The 26,640-nt window shown below is 39.8% G+C and overlaps 1 protein-coding gene across 1 annotated transcript in view; it reads left to right on the top strand.

The window, feature by feature from the left end:
* Positions 1-26,640, top strand: part of IL1RAPL1 (interleukin 1 receptor accessory protein like 1) — a 1,468,096-nt gene that overhangs the window by 88,885 nt on the left and 1,352,571 nt on the right. The gene's annotated exons all lie outside the window — the stretch shown is intronic.

The following is a 26,640-nucleotide window of genomic DNA, read 5'->3' on the forward strand; positions in this document are numbered from 1 at the left end:
GGTATCGCCTCACACCTGCCAGAATGGCTACCATCAATAAATCAAGTGTTGGCGAGGATTTGGAGAAAAGAGAACCCTAGTGTACTGTAGGTAGGAATGCAGACTTGTTCAAGCACTGTGGAAAACAGTATGGACTTTCATCAAAAAAAAAAATGGGACTGCCTTCTGAGCTAGTGATTCTCTTACCAGTGGACTTGGGGTTCTTGGGGTACCACTGGATTAAGAATTTCACAAGTCCCCTATAGGAAGATGAGTTGTTATAGAAAACTTTATTTCTGTGGAATTAAATCCCTTAGTTCCCAAAGTCCCATTTCCCCTTTTCAGTCATAGAAGTATAGCTGGGGCTTCAGTAGAGCTAAAACAAGAGCAAGTGTCCAGTGTTTCCTTTCCAAGTTGGAGCACAGTCCAATCTAGCATCAGGCTAGTATAGTTTGTGTCCCCCCTGCAGTCCATCAGTCCATTGCATATGGGGTCCACAGGGCTATGGAGGAAACATGGGTGAATGCAAAGAAGCAGGGGCAATAGAGCCCCATGAGCCAAGAGTCGAGCACAATAATGACCAAGAAACAATAGGGGAAATTCCTTAGTTGAGGGGTACTCTGCATTCTCAAATTTTCGCGGGCTTGCAGAAGCCACGCCCATTCTGGCCAACCATCTCTGTACCCAGGTTTGATTGACAGCCAGTTACCTTCCCTATGTCACACCTACTTAACTAGGCATATGTGTACCTCCCCTCTATTGGGCCCTTTCCCTCAGGGATCTGCAGGGAATGGGCTGGTGGTTGCCTAGGGAGTGCAAACTTGTAGCTTTCTGGTGGAGTTGCCCAAATGACATGGCTATAGTGTCTGGCCTCCTCTTTGCTTTTCTATTATGAAAAACTAGCTAATTTCAATGGTATCAATCCCACTTTTGAGAATATATCCTAAGAATCCCAAAACACCAATTTGAAAGAATATATGCACCCCTGTGTTCATAGTGTGATTTATAATAGCCAAAATCTGGAAATAACCTAAATGCCCATCAGTAGATGAGTGGTTAAAAAAAACTGTGGTAGCCGAAACCGGTTTGGCTCAGTGGATAGAGTGTCGGCCTGCGGACTGAAGGGTCCCGGGTTCGATTCCGGTCAAGGGCATGTACCTTGGTTGCGGGCACATCCCCAGTAGGGGGTGTGCAGGAGGCAGCTGATCGATGTTTCTCTCTCATCGATGTTTCTAACTCTCTATCCCTCTCCCTTCCTCTCTGTAAAATATCAATAAAATATATTAAAAAAAAACACAAAAAAAAACACTGTGGTATATGTACACAATGGAATTCTATATGGCTGTAAAAAAAAGTAACTCTTACCCTTTGTGATAGCATGGAGGGACCCAGAGAGTATTATGCTAAGTGAGATAAGCTAGTCAGAGAGAAACAAGTACCATATGATCTCATTTATATGTGGAATCTAATTAACAAAAATAAACTGATGAACAAAATAGAAACAGAGGCATGGATACATGGAAGAGACTGGCAGTTGTCAGAGGGAAGGAGGGAGGGAGGACAGGATGAAAAAAGGTGACAGGATTAGCCAAAGAACATTATTCATAACCCATAGACACAGACAAGTGTAGTGACCAGAGTGAATGGGGTTGGAGACTGGGTGGAGGTGGGCAAATGGGGAGAAAATGGGGATATCTATCATAATGTCAACAATAAATATAAAGAAAAAAACCATTAAAGGTACTTAAATTCTAATCTAATTACCAGTGATCCAATAATGATAGTGATATGCTGATTGAGATGATTCAAATAATTATATCAAGGTGTGAAACAGAAGAACTAAACTGCAAAAGTTAAAATTAGTCATGTGTACACTTAAAGGATGATACCTATAAATATGGATAGCACACCTCTGTGGTCAAAATTCCCAGCGAATGGCACAGATTAATTATAGCTCAGTTTTCCTCAAGTTTAAGGCTTTAGCCTCCTAACATGCCCATACCAGCTCAGTTGCTCATTATTTAACAATTAGGTTTTATTCCTCAAGTCCCTCAAAAAGGCTCTTTTAAAAACTGGAAACTACATTAACAAACAAATCAAAAGGACAAAGGGGCATGCTCATTCCAAGTTATGCCTTGATATTTTAATGCAAATTTAATCTCATGGGCCCCACATATTTGCTAACTGCTAAATGGACTATGCTAGTTATACTTTTGTATCTAAGCCAAACAAAAATTGTAAATTTCATTCCAACACACTTTCTAGCCAAAAAGATATAAGCATATTTAATAACAAAAATATTACTGATTGCATTCAGTAATACACTTTGTCCTTTGCAATCTTTTTATTGTGAACACAGACTGAGTTTGTAGTCCAGTGCTCACGTGTTATTTAACCGCTCCTTTAATTTATTAGTTTCCCTAAATGTTTGGGATGTCTACCAAGAAACTATGATTACAAAGAAGTCTAGATTTCCTGTCCAGCTGGGTAGTAGGATAATAAGAATCACTCAGAACCACTGCCTCGGCTTATTTTATTGAACAAGTGGGGCATCTGCATGAACAAACCATAGAAGCTTAACACATCTGGTCAGGAAAGAAATTTATTTTGGCCGGAGAAATTAAAAACCTCTTTTTTTTTCAATAAACTTATTCTGCCAGGGGCACTAGACCAGAATCTGAGACCATCTTACAGAACCTGAGGGCTTTTCTTGTTTTTTCAGTAGAAGGAGCATGGGAGCTGCTGAACTGTTTTCTTTGTCTAGCCAATTTAATACGAAATATGATTGAGACCAATAGGTCTTCACTGGTACTTATTTTACAATGCTTTCCTAAAGGAGTTTTACAGTATTCAGAGCATAATGTTAAATTGATTCACCTTTTCAGAATTAGAATTGTAAGCAATTTGATGAGCTTTTCTCTTTTTTCATCTTCTGACATGTTTTGTTATAACTAAGAAAGTTATAGACCTTTTTTTTCTTACTGAGAATAATTTATATTTAGTAGTGTGTTTATACCTGCACAGAGCATAATCTCTCCAGGTTTAAATAGGAACATTTGTAGTTATATGGGTATGATGGTATTAAGAACAGTTCCAAGGACAAATTACACTTTTGAATGTTCATGATACAGAGTTTATCCCTCAAACCTTATAATTGAACTTTGTAAACTGTGTTTTATCTAGTAAAGAAAGGAAAGAATGTTAAAAAATAAAGGATGGGTTTTATATGACTACTAGAGTCCCGGTGCACAAAATTCGTGTACAGGTACGGTCCCTAGGCCTGGCCTGCAATCAGGGCCATCTTTCCCAGCTGCCTGCAGCTGGCCCCACCCCCTGCTGCCACCCAACTCCGGGGTTCCCTGTTCACCGTTGGGTGATCAGTGCCTGACTGCTGGGGGAAGGGACCGAGAGGTCAGCTGTTCCCACCTGCTTGCCAGCCCCACCCCTGCAGCGGGTGGCCATCAGGCAATCGGAGCCTGCCAGCCTGGGAAAGGGACCAAGTGGTGGTCAGTGAGCCTCACAGTGACTGGTACAGCGGTCATTCCACCTTTATGGTCAATTTGCATATTACCCTTTTATTATATAGGATTAAACATGATAAATGAAAGGAATCTTATTATATAACTTTATTGGTTGTTCAATTAAAAGCTGCTAAATGAATGAATCCTATATAATAAAACCCTAATATGCAAATCAACCAAATGGCAGAATGACTAGTGGAACGATCAGTCACTATGACATGCACTGACTTCCAAGGGGCAGACGCTCAATGCAGGAGTTTCCCCCAGCCTGCAGGCCCCATGCCAGCCAAGGCGAGTACCAGTAGGGGCCCCCCAATCACCCCACTGGTCACCCTGCAGAGGCGACCAGCGGCTGTGGCGGGGTGCGGGGCCAGCCAGCAAGCAGGCAACAGCGGGGGGCGGGGCTGGCGAGGGGGCAGTGCTAGGCTGGCCACGGTAGGTGCCAGCTTGGGCCCCTGATTGCCCTGCCAGTCGTCTTGCAGGGGAACACGCTACTGGCGGCAGGGGGCGGGGCCAGCAAGCATGTGGCACCAGGCCAGCCAAGGTGGGTACCAGTGGGGGGACCCCCAATCGCCCTGCCGGTCACCCCACAGATCAGCCCTGATTGCTGGCCAGGCCTAGGGACCCTACCCATGCATGAATTTCATGCACTGGGACTCTAGTGAAAATATAAACACTGAAGGGGGCTGATACTTTCCTGTTGGTGAAATGTTTCGCTCCAGCAAAAGACTTAATGACCACGTACTAGGAGCAGTGATGCATAGGGAACCCTGATTCCTCTTTCTCGTACTTTTATGCCTTTCACAGCTGAGTCCACCACTGATGCTCACCCCTGTTTTCATTTGTCTTACTTCTGTCCAGTTTCATCTTGGAACAAGGCTCTTGTACCCTATCTAATTTAAGTTTTTTTTTCATTATTGGTCATGCTCTTCTTATCAACTTGCACTTTCTAGTGGCAGTACAACAGTTAGAGCAACTTTCCAGTCTTGACTTCCCACTTTATAGGAATCTCTTAATTCCAGTGTCTTGCTTGGTCAACTTCACTTCAATCCATTTGAAAATTATTCATGGTTGTGTGCTTTCTACTTCATTTCCAAGGTCCTCTCTTAAAAGGCCAATGCTTTCTGTGTGGATATCACATTCAAGTGTGTATATCTGAGTGTAAAGGGTTTTTCCCTGTTTACTGTCTTCTGGGGATAGAGATAGCTGAGCACTATGTGAGCACTTGGCCCCTGAAAGGGGAAGAAGTGAGGTGGGACACAGCAAACTGAAATTATAAGGTTTCTGATCATCAACAACTGACCAAACAGAGACTCATGGAGCAGATACCAGGAAACATTTTCTACCACTTCTGCATGCCTTGTAAAGATGGTCTTTGCGCCCACAACTTTTCCTTACTTTGGAACAGCACTGATGTCCCACAGGCAAATGGTATTATCATCTGAAGCAGTGGTCGGCAAACTCATTAGTCAACAGAGCGGCAAACCGCGGCTGTGGCTCGTGAGCCACAGTTTGCCGACCACTGATCTGAAGCATTAAGTAAGTGCCCACAGAGATTGGCTTCCAAGAAAGCCCATAGCCTTCCTTCTGATGTCTGTGGAGATGCAAGTCCGGGCTGCACTCTCCAGAAGGATCTGGTTTAGAAGGATGTTTTGTATAGTCAAAAATAAGAACATCACTGGATGGAGTATTTGTTGCATTGATGCAAGGATTCTGTGGTATATGACATGACCTGTTTACTTCTCCTTCATGGTTGATCATGATTTCTATTTCAGTTTTTCAACTAACAGAGCCAAAAGCTCTAAATTCTCCGTTCTCACTGTCCTAGTGTGAAGCATCAAACTGAGAATCATGTTTAGGGAACTGCACCCTGGCTGTTGTGGTTTTGGTCATCCAATGTGTTTGTCCCTAAGGCAGGTCCATGAATGCTGAAATATTTCTCATCTGGTCTGGTTACATCTGGAAGCCACTGCACAGTTAGGCTAGTCTACTCCAGGGTAGAGGTCATCATCAAATCACAAACAAAAGGTGTTCTTTTCCCATAGTTTGTACTCTTCAGTGATCACACATTCTTCTACTGCATCATCAAAGGTTGCTTTCTTGTGGGCCATGGCACACAAGGGGGATCCCAGGGTTGACTATTGTGGGAAGGGCTGGGAAGCTGTGGGCTCTCACTGTGCCCACAGCCTCTATTGTTTCCTAGTGCCCCTCTTTTCTGTCCCATTGACTGTATTTGCTTCATTATTTGTGAGCTCACTAAGATTTTTAAAAAAACACAAACACATTTCAATGTCTTATTTTGCCCAAGGAACTTCTTTTTTGTCATGGAAAAAAATCTCTTTCACACACATACACATATTTCTCTTCTCCCTCCCCCACCCCCCTCCCCCTCCTCTCTCCCTCCCCTCCCCCTCTCTCCTTCCCCTCCTTCCTCCCTTACATTCCCCTCCCTCCACATTCATTCAATTAAATACCTGTTATCTGTCATGTATGGAAATAGAGTTTGTGGGGATGGTGATGAAAACAACTATCTTCAGGTGGTGTTTTGTTTTTTGTTTTTTGCATTATTGACTTTATGCCAAGAAAATATTTTGAGGAAGGAGTATTTTATATATCAATTTTTTTTGTTAATCTAAGTTAAAATAAGTGCAATAACCAGTTAGCCTAGATTTGTTTTAATTGGCCTGATTTTCAAATAGTCTGAATTATCTACCTACATTTCGAGCAATGTGTCCTAATTTTGGCTTGGGAAAATATGATCCTGTTGGAGATATAGTTATTTTGGAAAAAATAACCACTTTAGAATTTTACTTTTTCCTTGGGTCAGAGTAAACTTATTTTTTTAAAAATATATTTTATTGATTTTTTACAGAGCGGAAGGGAGAGGGATAGAGAGTTAGAAACATCGATGAGAGAGAAACATCGATCAGCTGCCTCCTGCACACCTCCCACTGGGGATGTGCCCGCAACCAAGGTACGTGCCCTTGACCGGAATCGAACCTGGGACCTTTCAGTCCGCAGGCTGACGCTCTATCCACCGAGCCAAACCCGTTTCGGCCAGAGTAAACTTATTTTTTTTAAAAAATATATTTTATTGATATTTTACAGAGAGGAAGGGAGAGGGATAGAGAGCTAGAAACATCGATGAGAGAGAAACATCGATCAGCTGCCTCCTGCACACCTCCCACTGGGGATGTGCCCGCAACCCAGGTACATGCCCTTGACCGGAATCGAACCCGGGACCCTTCAGTCCGCAGGCCGACGCTCTATCCACTGAGCCAAACCGGTTTCAGAGTAAACTTATTTTAATAGCTTGAAAAAAAAGAAAAATTTAAAACTCAAGCTTTTTAAAAAAGATCTTTATTGTTGAAAGTATTACATATGTCCCCCCTTTTTTTGCCATTTACCCCCTCCACTCCACCCCCACCCCCACACTATTGCCTGTGTCTATGGGCTATCCTATCTAATAAAAGATCAATATGCAAATTACCCATCACTCCACTACACCCACAAGCCATGCCCACCAGCTAATCAGGAGTGAGTATGCAAATTAACCCCAACCAAGATGGCTGCGGCCATGGAGTGAGCAGGAGGCTTGGGTTTCCCAGGCAATGGAGGAAGCCAAGCTTTCCACACACCCTGGCGGGCCCAGGCCTCCAGTCAAGGCTACAAAGTTTCAATTATAGAAGATAAATAAATACCAATAAAAATGGCTGCAGCCATGGAGCGAGCAGGAGGCTTGGCTCCGCTCAAGGCTACAAAGTTTCAATTATAGAAGATAAATAAATACCAATAAAAATGGCTGCAGCCATGGAGCGAGCAGGAGGCTTGGCTCCGCTCAAGGCTACAAAGTTTCAATTATAGAAGATAAATAAATCCCAGATACCAGGGCCTCCACTTGGGTCGCCGGGGGGCATGGCTGGCCTGAAAACCACCACAGGCCCCTTGCCCAGGATGCCCCACGCCCCAAGGGAACCCCCACCCTGATCTGTGACACCCTTCAGGGCAAACCAGCTGGCCCCCACCCATGCACCAGGCCTCTATCCTATCGAATAACAGAGTAATATTCAAATTGACCATCACTCCAACACACAAGATGGCTGCCCTTATGTGGTCAAAGATCCTGCCCCCATGTGGACACAAGATGGCCGCCACAAGATGGCCAGCAGGAGAGGGCAGTTTGGAGGAACCAGGCCTGCAAGGGAGGGCAGTTGTGGGCGATCAGGCCAGCAGGGGAGGGCAGTTGGTAGGGACCAGGCCTGCAAAGGAGGGCAGTTGGTCTGATCAATGCTTCTCTGTCTCTGGATCTGTTTTTCTTCATCAGTTTATATTGTTCATTATATACCACAAATGAGTGAGATCATGTGATATTTATCTTTCTCTGCCTGGCTTATTTTGCTTAGCATAATGCTCTCCAGTTCCATCCATACTGTTGCAAATGGTAAGAATTCCTTCTTTTTTTACCACAGTGTAGTATTCCATTGTGTAGATGTACCACCATTTTTTAATTCACTCATCTGCTGATGGGCACTTAGGCTGTTTCTATATCTTAGCTATGGTAAATTGTGCCGTTATGAACATAGGGGTGCATATATCATTTCTGGTTGGTGTTTCTAGTTTCTTGGGATATATTCCTAGAAGTGGGATCACTGGGTCAAATGGGAGTTCCATTTTTAGTTTTTTTGAGGAAACTCCATACTGTTCTCCACAGTGGCTGTTGCAGCTAATCTTAACAAGTTCCATGATAAAGGAGCAAAGGTACATTTCAGGAGATACTCAAATCATCTTTTTTTTTTTTTAACCCTCATTACTTCTCTAACATGTCATGTCATGGTTGCTTGAATATGTCGGCCATTCTGTGTGTGTTTGCCAAGCCCCAGCGGGTTAGTGTAAATAAACATTGTTGTTAGGCTGAGAGACAGGCTGCATTACAAGACCTATTTGCTGCTTATATTGTTCTATTTTAACCAAAGCCAATGCATATATTTGAGTGTCTACCAGATGTCCAGCATTTTGCTAAGTATTGTGTAGAATATAGGGGTGGGATGGGGAAGAAAGTATCAGATAGAAATATAAAGAAGGGGACATGTTGAGGACAACAGCCATATAAAATATTTAGAAACAATATAAGAACAAATATACAATGTCCTTAGATTGTATTGATTAAATTCTCATGGTGTAAGTTATGAATCAGGGCAGCTCCAAGTCCTAAAGCCTTGTTGAAGTTTAATTGGTTGGGGTACATTATGGGAACTACATTCCATTCATTATTTGCATGAGTATAGCTGACTTTGTCTAGCATGCTACTACTTTTTGAATTGTTATTATTAAACACAGTACTTTGGTAGAATGGATCAATTACAACTCACTTTCATGATTGTTAATGGGAATTTTTGACTCCTGAAATAACTTAAGTGATAATTGCCCCACCACACTTAATTTTTTTCTACCACACTTAATTTTAAATGCAATACATTTTCATTTTATTGCTCCATCTTCTAAATTTAGTTGCTAAAATAATTTGAAAGCATCCTTTAATTCTTAAAAAATACCTAAAAATCAGGTTGTGGAGAAAAGGGAACCCTCATTCACTGCTGGTGGAAATGCAGACTGGTATAGCCACTATGGAAAAGTCTGGTGATTCCTCCAAAAATTAAGAATGGAGTTACCATATGACCCAGCAATCCCTCTCCTGGATATGTACCCCAAAACTCAAAATATATATTCACAAAGATATATTCACTCCTATGTCCATTGCAGCATTAATCACAATGGCCAATACACGGAAACAACCAAAGTGTCCTGCAATAGAGGATTGAATAAAGAAAATGTGGTACATATACATAGTGGGGTACTACTCAGCCATAAGAAAAGAGGAAATACTGCCATTTGTGGCAACATGGATGGATCTTGAGAATATTATGCTAAGTGAAATAAACCAGTCCGAAAAAGCTAAGAACCATATGATTTCACTCATATGTGGGATATAAATTTAAACTCGTGAACATAGACAGCAGTGTGGTGGTTGCCAGAGGGAAGGGGTGGAGAGAGTGGGGGGTGAAGGGGGCCTAGTATATGGTGACAGAAGAAGACTTTAGTTTGGGTTATAGGAACACAGTGCAGTATAAGATCATGTAATCATAGAAATGTACACTTGAAACTTATATGACCCTATTGACCAATGTCACCCCAATACATTTAATAAAAAAAAGTTCTCATCGATCTCTGTTCTCTACCCCACACCCCTTGGTAATCACCACACTGTTGTTTGTGTCCATGAGTTGTTTTTTTCTCTTTTATTCTTTTTTTCTCAACCCCCCTACCCCACCCCATCCCCCAACAACTTTCAGCCTGTTCTCTATCTATGAGTCTGTTTCTGTTTTGCTTGTTAGTTTATTTTGTTTATTAGATTCCACATATGAGTGAAATCATATGGTACTTGTCTTTCTCTAACTGGCTTATTTCACTTAGCATAATGTTCTCAGGTCCATTCATGCTGTCACAAAGGGTAAGATTTCTTTTTTTACAGCTGAGTAGTATTATATTGTGTAAATATACCATAGCATTTTTATCACTCATCCACTGATGAGCACTTGGGCTGTTTTCAAATCTTGGCTATCCTATATAATGAAACCTAATATGCAAATCGAATGAACGGTGGAATGACTGGCCGAACGACCAATTGCTATGATGCGCCCTGACCACCAGGGGCAGACACTCAACGCAGGAACTGCCCCCTGGTGGTCAGTTTGTTCCCACAGGGGAGCACTACTCAGCCACAAGCCGGGCTCATGTCTGGCGAGCGCAGTGGTGGTGGTGGGTGGGACAGCTCCTGCATTAAGCATCTGCCCCCCGCCCCCACAGAGGGAGGCAACTGCTGGTAGCGATCAAGGGGCAGGGCCGGCCAGTGGGCAACGGCAGGCCGCCAGCCAAGGCAGGTGCCAGCGGGGGCCCCCTCGATCACCCCACCCACCAGTCACCCCACAGATTGGCCCTGATCGCAGGCCAGGCCTAGGGATCCTACCCTATATATTCGGAACAGTCTCTTAGGTTTAAAAATTAAAACCTGGCAAGGCTACTCTAACACTGAAAAAACAGGATGATGCAGTGATGACATTCATGGACTCTGGCTTGCACATTTTGTGGTCAGCCCTGTTTCTGACACTTATAACTGTGTGACAAAGCCAATTACTTAACTTGTCTCTGCTTCAGTTTTTCCACCCATAAGATGGGGAAAATGGTACTACTGCCTCAGAAGGATCATGTTAAGTACTACTTTTTATAATCAGGGCAAAAAAATGTAGCTGCTCATACAACAACAAGATTCCTTTCACCTGTATGAAAAGTATGGTCACTGGTGTATGCAAGCGTCCCGGATTGCGACAGGGATGTCCGACTGCTTGTTTAGGCCCGATCCCTGTGGGACATCCCTTGAGGGCAGAGGCCGGTCTGAGGGACCCCCTCCCCATGCATGAATTTCGTGCACCGGGCCTCTAGTTGTAACTAATACTGAAATGAACCTAGGGGTGCATATACTCTTTTGAATTAGTGTTTTGGGTTTCTTCAGATAAATTCCCTGATATGGGATTGCTGGGTCATAAGGCAGTTCCATTTTAAATTTTTGAGATAACTGCATACTGCTTTCCACTTGCAGCTTCAACAGTGAATGAGGGTTCCCTTTTTTCCACATCCTCGCCAACACTTATGGTTTATTTATTTATTGAAGATAGTCATTCTTACAGTTGGGGGATAAATGGTGTTGGAAAGAGACCTGACTTGGGGCAGTGAACACACAGTACAGTGTATAGATGATGTGTTGTGGAATTGTGCACCTGAAACCTGTATACTTTTGTTAACCAGTGTTACCCCAATAAATTCAATAAAAAGGAAAAAGTAGTTCACATAGATGTGCTGCCATATGCTAGATTTTTTTTAATCTTTTGTGTGCATATCAAGAACACTTAATTCATGATTTTTACTTTTCTTAAGGGCTAGTAAAGTTTTTAGAGGGTTTTGTTAGCATTTGCTAGGTCCAAGGACTCAGATCCTGATCCTGGTTCTTTTTCTCCTACACATTGTAACAGACTGATATTTCTATACTCATCATATAACTCAGCTTTTCTAGATTTTAATGTGTAGAGCTTAAGTGATATTTTTATAAGTCACACTGCTAATAAATGGTATATTTATTTATTTTTTTACAAAGGAAAATTCTGCTCCACAAGAGTTATACAATCTTATACATCAGAAATAGATGGAAGTACATTTATAAGTCAACCAATTTTATACTGTTGGATAATGAGGAATGTATGTTATTAAAATTTCATTACAACATTTTTCAAAATAGGTATGTTTTTATTGACTTTCTTATTGTAAAGGTATTATAAATGTAATTCTTAATACCCGCATTTGTAGTTGTTTAGATTGTATGTGAATATTCTTACAGCCTTTTTCTGTGTTTTTTTTTAATGTGATATATAAAATTTTGAAACTTTTTTCCCCCTCTGTTTTATGCTATGGATATCTTTCAGTTTCATTAAATACAAATCTTCATTCTGATTAGAATGGCTACAAAGTAGTCTATTGAACTGATGTGTTTTAACTTACTGAACCAATCTCTTATTGATGAACATTTGGTGTCCACATTTGGTGTTCTCTCTGGTACTGACAAGACAGAGATATTTATAATGTCTATGAGAGTGTGTGTGATGAAAACTTTCAAAGATTCAAAGATCATCCTTTCATCTGATTACCTCCTTAAGATTCATTTCCAGAAGTTGTATAGCAATGTCATTTTTTCTTTTGCCCACTGCTCATTTATGTTTATAAATTGGTATTCTAAAGTCCCAATAGTCTGTAGAGGGGGAAAACAGGTACAGAGAAGGGAACTTCTATTTTTCTAATAATCTGCTATGCATCAGATACTGTAAGTACAGTATTTCATTTAAAACCCACTTTAACCCTGAAAGTTGAGTAGTGTTTATTTGGGGACAACAAAGAATTTAAATTTGGGATATGTTCTACTAGTGAACTGCACACTAGTCCAGAGAACAGAGGAGAGGAACCTTTTTTTTTTTTATATAGAGGAAAGGGAAGTTCAGAGGGACTGTTGTAAATAGATTTCATTGGCTGAGTGATTGCTGGTGTGGACAAGGTCCCCCTTTATTCTGCTATTAGAGGCCTGGTGCACAAAATTCATGCACTTGGGGGTGGTCCCTCAGCCTGTCCTGTGCCCTCTCACAGTCTGGGAGCCCTCAGACTGGGAGCCCTCAAGGGAGGGGGCCTAAGCCGTCAGTCAGACATCCTTAGCGCCAACACCGCTGCACTCGCCAGCCATGAGCCCAGCTTCTGGCAGAACGGCACTACCCCTGTGGGAGCACACTGACCACCAGGGAGCAGCTCCTGCATTGAGCGTCTGCTCCCTGGTGGTCAGTGCGTGTCATAGCGACTGGTCGTTCCACTGTTCGGTTGATTTGCATATTAGCATTTTATTATATAGGATAATAGTAGAATAGAAAAAATCTTATTGGAGATGGAAAGTACTTTCTTTCTGTTTGGAGTAATTGAGGATGAGTGGTAGGGTGTGAGAGATCCCCATACAGGTCATCCCAACTCCAGTTTAAATGAGGTTTTTGTCCATTAGTCTTCATGGTGGAGAATTTAAGTCACTTGCCAAAGGCCACATTATGAGTGGCAGGGCCACAAGGGAATTCAGTTCTGTCTAACCATAGAACTTTGTTTTAAAATTGAAGTGAAATTTACATAATGTAAAATAATTTAAAAATGTACAAATTAGTGTCATTTAGAACATTTACAGTGTTATGCAGTCATCAACATTAGTTCTAAAACATTTTCATCACCCCAAAAGGAAAACCTGTATGCATCAAGTCATTCCCCATTTCCTTCTCTCTAATCCCTGGTAACCACTAATCTGCTTTCAGTCTCTATGGATTTACCTATACTGGATTTTATATAAGTTGAATCATACAATATTTTTGTGCCTGGATTATTTTCCTCAGCATGTTTTTGAGGTTTATCTATGTTGTAACATTTATGGCTGAATGGTATTCCATTATATGTGTATTCCATAGTTTGGTTATACGTTAATTTGTTGATAGACATTTACGTTTTTTACTTTTTGGCAATTGTGAATATTGATGTTATGAAAAATAATGTACAAGTATTCAAAAACTTGTTTTCATTTCTTTTGGGTAAATAATTTGCAGTAAAATTGCTGGGTCATCTTATTCATAGAACTTTTGCAGCCTACTTTCACATGGGTATGAGTACTTATATGGTAATACAATGTTTCCTTACTATTTTAAATTAAAAATTTCAAGTAATTTTTTTTTCATTTTAATTTCTTTATTGATTGAGGTATTACATATTTGTCCTCATCCCCCCATTATCTTCCCACCCCCCCCACTCATGCCCTCACCCCCCTGTTGTCTGTGTCCACTGGTTAGGTTTATATGCATGCATACAAGTCCTTTGGTTGATCTTTTCCCCTTACCCCCACCCTCCCCTACCTTCCCTCTGAGGTTTGATAGTCTCCCCTACCTTCCCTCTGAGGTTTGACAGTCTGATCAATGCTTCCCTGTCTTTGGATCTGCTTTTGTTCATCAGTTTATGTTGTTCATTATTTCCCATAGATAAGTGAGGTCATGTGATATTTATCTTTCTCTGGCTTATTTCACTTAGTATAATGTAATTATTTTTAAATATTGAATAATACCCAGTTTGTTATTGTGACAAAGTTTGATGTTTAAGGAATTAAAGTCTTCACACTCCAGGCGTCTCATTCATGGAACTTGAGACTCCTATTAAAATTGTTATAATTTAGGGTTGAAGAAAGCACAAATACAGTTTTTAGCTGTGGCTATTGTTATATATAGTTTAGTTGACCCTTCTGGTTCAAGGTCAAGTGTGTTGTTAGTGAGTGGCCATATCCACAGAAACCACAGATCCTTATAAATTCCCTGCTTATAATTGGGAAGACAAATCATGAATTTTAAAAAACTTAGTGCTGAAGACAATCTTTAAAGGAATCATCTTGATGAGGACATTTTTACATATAATTGCCCAGGAAACTAACTACTCTCTAGGGACCTTGAGTTCATATTGGATTTCTATGTAACCTCTGCCTGTGTATTTTGAAGTCTGGAAAATAGACTCAGGGAAAATTGGAGTGGGCAAGAGAAGTTCCCTACTTACTGTCAGTGAAGGAAAGCAGCTGCCATGGCTTGTCAGGGTAAGTGGGACTCATTATCTCTCAGCAGTTTCTACCAGCCCAGCCCAAGGAATTACCTTCTACCTAAAGCATAAAATATAAGAAAGGAAATAGCTTTTTTTTTAATCAAAGGAGGAGAGGAAGCATGAAAGCTGGGAAAAGAGAAAGGAGAATTTAGTGTGTTTAATTATAGTATTTTTCAGATGTAGGAGACCTGAGAGATCCCCTTAATTCCACATCCCTATTTGAAATAGGGAGGGACTGGCTTAAAGTCACACAGCCCTGTGGTTATAGAATCCAACTATGCATCCTCCCTTGGCATGTGTATTAGTTTCCTAGGGCTGCTGTAACAGGTTAACGCATGATTAATGAGTTAAAACAACACAAATTTATTATTTTACTATTCTGGAAGGCAGAAGTCTGACACAAGTCTCATTAGGCTAAAGTCAAGGTTGATGGGCTGCGTTCTTTTCTGGAAGCTCTAGGGAAGAATCTATGTCCTTTTCCAGCTTCTAGAAGCTGCCCAATTTCCTTAGCTTGTAGACTGCCTTCCATCTTCAAAGTCAGCAATCACATCACTGACTTCTGCTTCCATCCTCACATCTATTCCTCTTGCTTGCCTCCCTCTTTTACTTATAAGGATCCTTTGGGCTCAGCCAGGTAATCCAGGATAATCTCAAGATTCTTCACTTAATCACATCTTTAAAATCCTTCTTGCCATGTAAAGTAACACATTCATATTTTATGGAGATTTGGACATGGCCATCTTCGGGGGCCATTGTTCTGTCTATCATGACATGACAACTCCTTTAAGGAGAAAAATATTCAGAAAGAAACAAAATATATACCCCTCTCCCGAGGACTTTGTAGATTTCTATATTGACAAGTATATTTACTCATGGAAAAACAGTGCCTTTTATTTGTTATATAATTTTTTAAAATCTGCACCTGAGGAGTAAGGATATATTTTCCATTGATTTTTGGAGAGAGTGGAAGGGAGGGTGAGGCAACAGAGAGAGGGAGAGAAGAGAGAGCGAGAGAAACATCTATGTGAGAGAGATACATCGATTGGTTGCCTCCCATACTCATCCTTACCAGGAGTGGGGATCGAACCTGCAACCCAAGTATGAACCCTTGACCAGGAATCGAATTCCTGACCCTCCAGTGTGCAGGCCAACACTAACCACTGAGCGACACCGTTAGGGGCTGTTATATAATTTAAAAACTACTTTTGCATATAATATTTTATTTTATTGTCACCCTTTTCTTAGGGCCAACTAAGATTTGAAAAATTAAGAGAATTTTCAGAATAAATGGTAGCTCTGTGTTATGTATTCCACATATTTATGTCTAAACTCAGGGTTCACAACATTCTACCCTCTATCTACCCACATCTGATGAAAGTGATTTTTGGCACTTTATTAATTCCTTCTGACTTTGAAGAAATGGAAGGGTAAGTTGCCATATGTTGGTTGATTTGTGGACATTCTTCATCATGTAAAACATTCCCAATACCTTTCAGAGACATAAAAATAGCATTGCTTCTTCTGGATTTATGTTGTAAGATACTGTAAAACTCCTGATGCCTTTTACTGTGTTACAACTGTAGCTATACTATTCTGTTGTAAACTAAATTGAATTCTAACACTTTCTAGTCTATTCAGAAAACAGCAAGGAAGCGGAATTTATTGTGTGTGAATTTTTGGAAGCCAAATAATTGGTATAAATGGTATGTAATATGCCTATTGACCAGTTCATAAATTTGGGATTATTCTTGAGGATAGTAATCATATTTTATTTACTTTATGTTGCTCCACTCTGAGCTATGTACCTAATGCTCCATAGGATTTTAGTAGGATTTTAATAAATTTGTGATGATTTTAATTATTTAATACTGACTAAATCTTAAGTTTTGAAAAGAACTGCAAGTTTTAAATTTGTGGTTTTAATTTAATTTCTAAATTAATTGCACATTGATAAGCATAACAACTATTAACTATGTTACCATTTTAAAATGAGACATTTCATTGGTCCCCAAAGGCTCTTCTCTTATCTCCAAAATGAGGAACAAAACTAAACAAAATCACAGATAATGGCAGAGTTTTTTACTTTGGAAGACTTGGAAATTGGTTGTAATGAAGAAAGTTATGATATTAAATATCAAACTATTTAACTTTCTACCAACTAAACAATTTACTGTTGGAATATTATTTCACGTTACTTATTTATTTTTGCAATATTTGACTTTTATAATACTGTAACCATTTGAAAAAAATCAGATTCTATGAGTGGATCAACTATCTTTCTCTCTTCAATTATAACAGTAACTGCTTCACTTCTGTGGTGAAACCCCAGCTGCCAATTTGGTCAGTCAGTCCCGTCAATGACCATGTTTCATTTGGTTGTTTAGGGTGATGTTTATTTAGAATTAATAAGTCACAGCACAGTTGAGGTTATACTTACCAATAGTCTGTTCTCTGGGATTTTATGGGTGAATTAATAATTACTTAATTTTTTTCTAGTTTATGTAACTACGCTTAAGCTACTGAATGAGCTTATTTGTGAGCTTATATTGGATTAACTTTTATATGTTCTGTATAAAGAGGATCCACAAACAAAAAACTATCATACTTTACTGATTCTCAGTATACATTAACATTTCTGAAATTAGGACTTAATCTGAAAATCTAATTAGCAGCATTACATTTCTTCTCCTACTGGTACACAGGGGATGGTGGTTTTTCTGACATTCATTGGCAACTTATTTTTCATGAAATCTCATCATTTATATGACTCTAAGCATGAGCATTTTCATTTACGTAATTCTTCTTTTAGGATTTACAAACTAGATTTAGAACTCCTTCCTACTTAAGACCTTCTTCATTGATGTAATTTCATTTTAAAGTATGAATGGTTATTTAAAAATAAAACTAAGATGCAAGTGGACCTGTTTATGTGCAGTAGTTCAAGGAATGCATTTGGCAGAGTTGAATAGATTCAGTGGGATCTTGACACTAAGTGTAATGGGGATTTCTCTTGTATAATTTTCCTTTTCCTTTGTGAACTTCAATTATTCTACACCAGTTGATTTGTTTGGAATGAATTGACCAAACTAACCTATTCTATATGGCCTAAAAGTTCTGAGGAATCAGGAGCTGGGCAAATCTTGCTAACTGTTGTTTCTATTTATATATCAACTAGAGGCCTGTGCACGAAATTCATGCACGGGGCGGGGGGGGGGATGTCCCTCAGCCCAGCCTGCACCCTCTCCAATCTGGGACCCCAGTGGGATCAGGCCTAAACGGGCAGTCAGACATCCCTCTCACAATCTAGGACTGCTGACTCCAAACTGCTCGCTTGCCTGCCAGCCTGATCACCCCCTAACCACTCCCCTGCCAGTCTGATCCACACCTAACTGCTCCCCTGCCAGCCCGATTGCCCCTAACTGCCCTCCCCTGCAGGCCTGGTCACCCCTAATGTCCTCCCTTGCAGGCCTGGTGGCCCCCAACTGCCTGCCCCTGCCTGCCCAGTCACCCCTAACTGCCCTCCCCTGCTGGCCTGGTCACCCCTAACTTCCCTCCCTTGCCAGCCTGGTCACCCCTAAGTGCCCTCCCCTGCCGGCCTGGTCACCCCCAACTGCTCTCCCCTACAGGCCTGGTCACCCCTAACTGCCTTCCCCTGCTGGCCTGGTCACCCCTAACTGCCCTCCCCTGCTGGCCTGGTGACCCCGAACTGCCTTCCCCTGCTGGCCTGGTTGCCCCCAACTGCCCTCCCCTGCAGGCCTGGTTCCCCCCATCTGCCCTCCCCTACAGGCCTGGTCGCCCCCAACTGCCCTCCATGCAGGCCTGGTCCCCCCAATTGCCCTCCCCTGCAGGCCTGGTCCCCCCAACTGCCCTCCCCTGCAGGCCTGATTGCCCACAACTGCCCTCCCCTGCTGGCCATCTTATGGCGGCCGTCTTTGACCACATGGAGTAGCCATCTTGTGTGTTGGAGTGACAGTCAATTTGCATATCACTCTTTTATTAGATAGGATTTATTAGATGGGATTCTGTCTTGGTCATACATCCTAAATAAGTCTATAACATATTGAATTGAAGTAAACAAAAGACATTCTCATGATTTAAAGTTTTATCTCAGAAGAGTACTGAAGATATTTAAAACAAATAAGTTTTTATTTCAATTAAAGATAAAACAATGAAGAAAAATCATTAGAATTGATTATAGCTTTCTTCTAGACCCCCAAAGAGGCAGCTTTTTACTCCTGACCCCTTCCAAATTTCTCTAGTGAGATTTCTAAGCAAGGCTTAATTGAAAATATAGTTGGTGATTTGGGATTGACATACTAAAAATACAAGATGAATACTTGGAAAAGAAAATGCATCTGGACATGTGGTTAGCTACAGAATCTTCCCCTTTGTCCCAGATGACACCTCCACATACTCTTAACATTCCAGACAAGAACATCAAAATTAATGTTGTTTACTCTAGTAGAAAATGATCAGAATTATTTTCAGCTTTTAATAAAGACCTCAGTAGCCTTAGGAAAATTGGACATATTACTTCAATTGTCGTTTTTAAAATATAATTATATCACCTTAATTATCTAATGAAAATGGGGTTATTAATTTTAAATATTAAGGAATGATTTTAAATAGAGGATTTTCCCCTGCATATTAATTCCCCTGCCTTTTGTATTCTATATTATCTGAATGACCTTGCAAAGGACAGAAAGGGATATTATGGTCAAAGCTAGAGTAAGTATATTAAAGAATGATATAATGCTTATTTTTATTTACATTGTGCATTTATGTTTGCAGAATTTGGGAAAGTTTGAGAATTGTAAAACAGGTACTGATAGCCCAGAATCCCATGTCCTCCAATAATAAAAGATTTTCTTTGGAATAATTTTTAGAATTTATAAGGAAAAAGTTTTATTTGTGGGCTTTAAAAATACGTTTTTAATGATTTTAGAGAGAGAGGGAGAGAGAGCAAGAGAGCGAGAGAGAGCAAGAGAGAGAGAGGCCACTTGGGACTGAATTTGCAACCTGGGTGTGTGCCCTGACTGGGAATCAAAATAGTGACCTTTTGGTGAATGGTATGATGCTCAAGCAACAGCCACACTGGCCAGGGCTATTTGTGGGCTTTTGAGGTGATTATTTATATTTTCTTTTATGTTATACAGTCATATATTTCAGTGTCTTTATCTTTTTAAAAAAATATATTTTATTGATATTTTATAGAGAGGAAGAAACATATAGAGAGCTAGAAACATCGATGAGAGAGAAACATTGATCAGCTGCCTCCTGCACACCTCCCACTGGGGATGTGCCTGCAACCAAGGTACATGCCCTTGACCGGAATCGAACCCAGGACCCCTCAGTCCGCAGGCCGACGCTCTATCCACTGAGCCAAACCGGTTTCAGCACAGTGTCTTTATCTTGAAGTAACGAAGTAAAATATTCCCTTCTTTGAATTCAAGGTCTTATGCCTCTGTATTCCAGCATAATTATTACTCTAGGACCTATAAATACCATACACCTTTTTCTTTTTCTTCCCAGAATCATTCTACATACTCTCCAAGGCCATCCTCATTTATGTGTATTTACAGAAATGATAACCAGAATAGTATTAAAGTTTATTAGGCAAGCAGATCAGCTGAATTAGAAATTTAGGATATGTAAAAAGGAAATTTAAACTCTTTCTGGATTTGTGCTTTGAGTTCCCTGTATTTTTTTTTATGGTTTATTTATTTATTTTCGCTGTAATTTTATTTAATTTATTTTTTTAATTTAATTTTATTGTTTAAAGTATTACATATAGTAGTACATATATCTCCTTTTTTTCCCCATTCCCTGTATTTTTTTAAAAAGTTGAGATTCTATTATACTTTTTCTTCATAGTGTGTAGAACAGCATCACTTTTAATATGGACAAAAAAATTAATGTTTTCTTTGGCCAGCAAACAACTGCTTCAACAAAATCTTCCCTAATAAAAGAGAAACATGCAAATTAACCATCACTCCGCTACGCCCACAGCCAATCAGAATGAGTATGTAAATTAACCCAACAAAGATGGAGGTTAATTTGCATATGCATGTGTGGAGCTGCCAGGAGGGGCGTGATGCCTGCTATGAGGGGAAAGGGGGCAGCGGAAGGAGCTGCTGGAGCGGTGCTCCGGCTAGAAGTGAGGACTTGCCGGCTCCCGGTGGGCCGGGAGCAGTGACTTGCCAGCTCTGGGTGGGCCAGGAGCGGAGACTTGCCGGCTCCTGGGTGGCTGGGAGTGAAGCCAGGGGAAGGAAGGCCTATTCTTGAATGAATATTGTGCAGTGGGCCTCTAGTATACCAATAACTATCCATTATAGGAACTACCTTTTGTTTACACAATATCTGTCATGTTATAATACATCAAATATTTATCAAAGTTGACACTACAGCTTGCAAGGGGCTTTTTCATTTTATTCTCATCATGACTCCTTAAATTAGGTATCATTATTTATTTTGTGAAAATAGAGAAATAGAAGTTAGAGGTTCTCTATGTCTTGTCAAAAGCAATCATATTTGTACATTGTCAGTATTTTAAACCCTAATTTTCTGATTTTAAAAGTGCTTTCATTTCCGTCATATCAAGGGGCTTATTTGGTTGGTGCTTAAAATTGTGACTATCAACTGCATATAATCTCTACACAATGAATGATGATGAATATCATCTATGAAACAATAACATTGTATAGCCATTTGAAGGCACTTCAAATTTTGGAATTTCACAGGAATTGTCTCCATTAGCCTTCCTTTTTTTCTGTTAATCATCACTCAAGGATATTTTTTCCATTGATTTTTTAGAGAGAGTGGAAGGGGGTAGGGATGGGAGAGAGAGAGAGATAGGGGTGAGAGAGAGAGGGAGAGAGAGAGAGAGAGAGAGAGAGAGAGAGAGAGAGAGAGAGAGAGGAGAGAGAGAAAGAGAGAGAGAGAGAGAGAGAGAGAGAGAGAGAGAGAGAGAGAGAGAGAGAGAGAGAAAGAAATATCAATGTGAGAGAGACACATCGATTGGTTACCTCCTGCACATGCCCTGATCAGGGACAACTCAATACATGTCTTTGACTGAGAATCCTAACTGCAACCCTTTGGTGCCTGGGCCAATGCTCAAACCACTGAGAAACCTCAGCCAGGGCTTCTAGCCTTCTTTAGAAAAATACTATCAGTAAATTTTTTATAATCCTGCTTATGGTGAGAGATATTGACAAAATGTAATATTATCACATTGTAGTCATGATCTATTTTTTAAATATATTTTTATTGATTTCAGAGAGGAAGGAGAGGCAGAGAGAGAGATAGAAACATCAATGATGAGAGAGAATCATTGATCGGCTGCCTCCTGCACGCCCCACAGTGGGGATCGAGCCCGCAACCCAGGCATGTGCCCTTGACTGGAATCAAACCCGGGACCCTTCAGTTTACAGGCCAGTGCTCTATTCACTGAGCCAAACCAGTAGGGCCATGATCTATTTTTAAATTAAGTTATTTTATATTAGTTGGGTGGGGAAGAAAATAAGTCTTTATGAATATACCCTATATACAAATATGAGACCAGTCATCTCACATTTAAATTCACTGCGGAAATGGTAAATTTGAAAACATGTAATGGAAGTATGAGAATAAATATTAATAAAATGAGAAAGTATTTTCCACCCTCATTAATTTATCTCACTGTAAAAATTGTTTAAAATAATTTTTACTATTGTTATTTAACCCACTGTGTGAAAACTCAAAAGACCCTTTTAAATAAATAGATGATATATTTCAGAAAATAAGACTTTTCAATTGTAGAGTTTCTTTTGCCAATGCTACATAATCAAGTTCCACTTCAGGACCTTAATAACAATCTTTGTCAGACTCAAAAAGGAATTTCTGCCTTCTAGCTCTAGGTAAAATACTCCTAAAATATGCCACAGAGCTGAATGAAACACTATGCCTATTCACTTGCCAATCTGGAGATTGGATATTTGTGTTTGTAATGAAAAATATTCACAATATTTTGTGCAACACTGTTGGTGGCATATGGGGCTTGATTAGTGTCCTGGTTTGGTCACCTGCTACCTGTATGGACTTAAACTGATACACTTTATTTGTGTGTAGAATAGGAATTATAACACCTACTACTTAAATTAATTGAAAGGATTTGAGCTAACATATATAATCCACTTAACATTGATTTGGCATATTTGAGGCATTTTATGAAAAAGCTGTTGCTGTTTTTCACTTCAAAGTATTTTCCTTGCCCTAACTGGTTTGGCTCAGTGGATAGAGCGTCGGCCTGCAGACTCAAGGGTCCCAGGTTCGATTCCGGTCAAGGGCACATACCCAGTGGGGAGTGTGCAGGAGGCAGCTGATGGATGTTTCTCTCTCATCGATGTTTCTAACTCTCTATCCCTCTCCCTTCCTCTCTGTAAAAAGTCAATGAAATATATTAAAAAAATAAAAATAAAAAAAGTATTTTCCTTGCTGCCTTTAAATGCATGTGTGTGCAAAAAGGCATACCAGGAATTAAAAGCTGTCCATGTAGTATGAATATTTTATTTGGATAGTGGCTTCTATTTTGTATGGCTGCAAAAAATTATTTGAATAAGATATTATTGGAAGTTTTGGCGATTATTGATTTCATCAGTAACTAATTAGCTCATTGGCAATTATACTTTTTGACTCAAAGGATGTGACCCGAAAACAGTGACAGGGTGTGCAATGGATATTCTAGTCACTGCATTAGGCACTGGGATTATAAAAGTGAAAACACTAAAACTGCTTTTATGTAATAATTTTTAAACATGAAATCAGTGCAGTCTTTATATATAAGCTATGTGTTTTACCTAGAATCCCATTTCAACCTGATAAAATCAATTTAATCATAATGCAAGCATATGAAAAGGTCAAATAGTAATGTTACAATCTGCAAATATTCTTTGCAATTAAGTTTAGCTGTAAATTTGCATGTGCACATATTACTCTTTATTGAACAATAATCAAATAAAGACAGATTTTTTGTTTTGTTTTAGAGAATCACAAATATAAGGTGATTTAAATTTTGCATTAAAAGTGATAGTTATTTGGTTGATCTCTCCCCTTTACCCCCACCCTCCCCTACCTTCCCCCTGAGGTCTGACGGTCTGAGGGGGGTGAGGGCATGAGTGTGGAGCTGGGGGGGTAATGGAGGGATAAGGAAACATATGTAATACCTTAATCAATAAATTTAAAAAGTGATAGTTATTTCACCTCAGCAACTAGAATTCCAAATAATTGTAGTTTATATGCTATGTTATTCCATTAGAATGAAGTGTGTTGGGCACTAGTCTGGATAAACCTCTTTTCAAGATGCTTGTTTTGGGGCTGTCTCTCATTCCCCTCAATCTCTCCTTCATCCAGGCTTTCTGAAGGAGTTGTTTATATCCTGTCACTTCCTCCAACTCCCACTCAGTCCTCAAGCCATGCTATTTTGGCCTTTGTCTCCTTCATTTGATGAAAGACATCTTGCTGACTTCATCAAGAACATCTTTAGCTATCTTCAGTGGAAGTTTTTATTCCTCTTTGAAGCTTGATCTCTTAGCAGTAATAGATAAGACCATTCTCTCCTTGAAGCACTTTCTTAGAGTGCTTCTGAGGCAGAAAATTCTTCTAAATTTTCTCTTTTTCTTTTCCATTCTCTGCTTCTGTTGAAGGTGTATTTTCCTAGAACTCAATGTTTTCTTTCTAGGCATTCCCATTCACTTTATTTTTTTTTAAATGTATTTTATTGATATTTCACAGAGAGGAAGGGAGAGGGATAGAGAGCTAGAAACATTGATGAGAGAGAAACATCGATCAGCTGCCTCCTGCACACCTCCCACCGAGGATGTGCCCGCAACCAAGGTACATGCCCTTGACCGGAATCGAACCCGGGACCTTTCAGTCCACAGGCCGACGCTCTATCCACTGAGCCAAACCGGTTTCGGCCCCATTCACTTTATATGCTCAGTTTTAATTACTACTTGTATAAATCAGGATGAACTAGGCTGTAATCTTGATGAACAACCTCAAATCTCAGTGGATTAAAACAATAAAGGCTGTTTCTTATTCATGTTATGTGTCCTATGATACCTAGGCTAATGGATCAACTTCTGTATGAAATGTTGCTGGTCTCTATGTCATAGGGAAAGAAATTTGTAGAGTTTTTGCACCAGCTATTCCATGATCCCATGTGGAAGTAACACAGGTCACTTCTACTTTGAAATCGTTGGACAAAACTGATATGATTCCACCAAAATGAGGTTGAAAATATTTGCTTTCCTGGTTTTCAACTATTTGGCCTGAAAGCAAAAATAAACTTACTTCCCAAAGGAGAATTCGTAAATCCCATTAAAAAGTCCAAAATCTCTAGATAATGTATGGTAGTTACTACCTGGGTCCATAGAGTGAGAGGTCTATGATACCTTCAGTTAACTGAGAGAAAGGGAAGTGGAGATGGGGAAGCAAGCATGGCAAATCTAAGAATTATATGTATATATATATATGTATATATATATATATATATATATGTGTGTGTGTATATATATATGTATATATATACATATATATACATATATATATATATATATAACAGTTATATAGTTCTAAAATATATTATTTTCATATTTAACTGTTGTTAAAAACTGATTTAACTAATATTTTCTCACTATATAATTTAGATTACAATCCTTCTAGCTTTCAATATCAGTTTCATCAGTGACTACCAGCCAACCCTCTAAAGTTAAGGGAGGGGCATCACCCCACTTATCAGTTCTAATTTTTGTATCTCCCAGGATAGCCTAGATTATGCTACAAGTAGCAAACAATCCTCAAATCCCCCAAAAGTCATTGGCTTACAAGAAAAAAAACAACAACTTAGTTCTCACTCAGGTTATATGCTACACTTCCTTTGTGGGTCTGCTAGGGCTTCTGCTCCATATTGTCCTTATTCTGAGACCATGGTTCGTAGAGAATTTCCCATTTGTAACTAAATGTTCTGTTCAAAAGTTCCATGTTGCTTCTTCTCATAACTCATTGATCAGACCTACAGAATGACCACACTGTGCCAGTCTTTTGCCTGTTTGCCCTGAGTCCATTCTCTACCCTTCTCAAACGTGCTCTGGTTTACAAGGGACTGCATTTCCCTTGTTTTTTTTTGCTCTCTGGCTTTCAAGTAGTTCCAGCCATTGGGAAATAGTGATGGAAGAATGGAGGGCCAGAGGAATGGAGAAACTCTATTATTGCATTTTTCCCTCTTTCAGATTTGGAGGGCATCTCCAGCAGCAGTGGCTTCTCTGTGATTTCAGCTCCCAAAATATAGGCACAATGTGGTTTCATCTTCCACAAATGGCTTCCAGGGTCGGGTAAACTACTTCCTCTTTGACTCTTGTCTTTCTTCGTTGCTCCCCATCCTCTATTTGGCTTCTCAGCGATTTCAACATCTGTACAAACAATTGCATGTATTAAATTTTCTGTATTGAAATGTTAAAGTGGTTTCTGTTTTTATGGTCCCATGACTGATAAATACAGGTTAGGATGTGCAACCCTACCATGTCCCCAGAGGACAGAGCTGGGAATAATTGGTGAACAGCTCTCATGACTGCCATACTACTTATATTCGGCATGCAATATTCCTCTCACTAGCTAGACCTCTCTTCTGAGCTCCAGACCATATAGTCAAACTACCTAACAGATACCTCATTTTGAATGTTTCAAGGCACAGTAAGCATATGTTAAGGTCACAACACATGATCAACTCCCATCAAGCCTCATCCTATTTTGTTATCTCCTTCAATAAGTAATGACCTCATATCTTTTGTTAATCAAGCAAAAACTTCAGTCATTCTTGAAACCTTACTCTCCCTCAGTTCATATAACC

The sequence above is a fragment of the Plecotus auritus genome (assembly GCF_963455305.1).
Source record: "Plecotus auritus genome assembly, chromosome: X".
Classification (NCBI taxonomy): domain Eukaryota; kingdom Metazoa; phylum Chordata; class Mammalia; order Chiroptera; family Vespertilionidae; genus Plecotus; species Plecotus auritus.